This window comes from Pinus tabuliformis, chromosome 2_2, assembly GCF_031772625.1.
Source record: "Pinus tabuliformis cultivar Carrire ecotype Pingquan chromosome 2_2, CPIR1, whole genome shotgun sequence".
NCBI classification, from domain to species: domain Eukaryota; kingdom Viridiplantae; phylum Streptophyta; class Pinopsida; order Pinales; family Pinaceae; genus Pinus; species Pinus tabuliformis.
In genome coordinates this window covers 1,122,931,116-1,122,933,054 of record NC_142300.1, presented here as the reverse complement: position 1 = coordinate 1,122,933,054, position 1,939 = coordinate 1,122,931,116, and the positions used below count along the sequence as shown (strand labels likewise).

The following is a 1,939-nucleotide window of genomic DNA, read 5'->3' as shown; positions in this document are numbered from 1 at the left end:
TTTAATATTAATAAATCTAAATTTAAATTAAACATATTGTAACTAATCTCTACGCAATATAAAAATTGTATCTGATATAATAATAATAAAAAAATTAACCATACTATTAAACAAACAAACAAAAACTATATTTAAAATATATTTAAATGACCAAAACAATTATAATTCAGATAACATATTCACAAATCCTTCCCCAATTTCATGGCTATTAAACGCTGAAGACTTATCATAACCCTCGTTGAATTCACAATTCACAGATTCACATATCGTTCACCAATTCCATGGCCACAAATAGGTCAAAGCTTGGAAAGGCTGTTACACTTTAGAACATACAGGGAGAAAGAAGGAAGCCAGCCAGGCCGGCCATCAGAGGCTGGGTGTTTAACAAATGTTTGGGATGGAGATCAACTGGTTCAGATCTGAGTGACCATCAAAGATCTGCTTCAAAGCTCTAGCAAAATAGCAGTGAACGTAGCCGTTTGAGAAGGAAAGAATACACATGTGGGTAACTGTATATATACAGTTAATATACATTTGTGAGCAACTGGATATATACAGGAAATAATACACCAACCGATTAAACCGAAATCTCTACACACACCACCTCTAAAATTCCGGAATTAATTTCTCCCAAATCCAGCGCTCATCATCTCCTTAAACTCCATATAATTGACCATCCCATCGCCATCTTTATCAACTTTCTGTATCATCTTCTTGCACTCCCCAATCGCTCGGCCTTCCTGGAGACCCAGCGACTTGAGCACAGACTGGAGCTCTTCCACAGTTATCAAACCGTCGCCATTCTCGTCGAAAACGCCGAACGCCTCCGCCAGATCCGCGTCTTCATGATCCGTCTTTTCTTCTTCCCCTCGCTTACCACTAATCGATTCATACATCAAAACGAACTCCTCAAAATCCACGTACCCATCGCCATTGACGTCCACGGTTCGAATCGTGGAGGCCAATTCCTCTTCGCCTACGCAGAGCCTGAGCTTATCGAAGGACTCTCTCATCTCCTGTTCGCTGATCAGCCCGTCGCCGTTCTTGTCGAAGGTCGAAAAAACCCTCCTCAGATCCTCTCGCCCCACGGCCTTCTCCGACACCCCTTCGTCTAAGTTTTCCGCCATTGTTAGACCCTTTTCAGAGGGCTTAAAGTTGAACCAGAGCTTGAACTTCCTGCAGAACAAAAAAGAGAGTAAAGGCCAAATGGGTTCTCAGATCCAGCCTCACTATCTCGATATCCACTGAAAATTTCACAAATTCTTTAATTTCTGCATCCACAAAACCCATAGAAACACAGTTAATATATGGTATTGCAGAGTACGGCTGTGACAAACAAACTACCCCACGCAACATAAATTTGAAATTCGCTTGTGAGAAAAACCCTGCTCTCAGACGCCAGCGCCATGATTTAAAAATACGGCGGCCTAGAGAGAATCTTCGACACGCCACATTCCAGAGATTCTTCGCCGGAGTGGACTGGGAATCGATCCGAGGATATGAATTTGACGATTCTCACCCCGCCAGACGCGTTCAGGACGCGGAGTATACACGGCGAGAGGTGGGGCCCGCCTTTCCGCGTGAAGTAATGATGGTTACGACTCACGAGTTGGAAGTTGATGTTGATGGACGGGGACCTCCATATCGTGGCATATGAAGTACAACGATATTTAAAAATTAAATTCAAATTAATAAACGCTAAATTATGATATTAAGGTTAGTCGAGACTTATAAGGTTGGATTTAAATTCGTACGTTTTGTACGACGGCATTTGGTTTCAACCACTGTCAGGAAAAATAATTTAATGTAAATAATAAAGTTTTATCATTTGTCAAATTTGCATGGGAGAGAAAATATATTATAGTACATGGTTTTTGAGTTTTTTCATTGGGAAGCTATAAAGTGCATGAAAGCTTTTTCTTTTATTTAATAAAAGGTT

The 1,939-nt window shown here is 40.7% G+C and overlaps 1 pseudogene; it reads right to left on the bottom strand.

The window, feature by feature from the left end:
* Positions 1-223: 223 nt before the first annotated feature.
* LOC149197343 (calmodulin-like protein 3 pseudogene) lies at positions 224-1,486 on the bottom strand (annotated as a pseudogene).
* Positions 1,487-1,939: the final 453 nt, after the last annotated feature.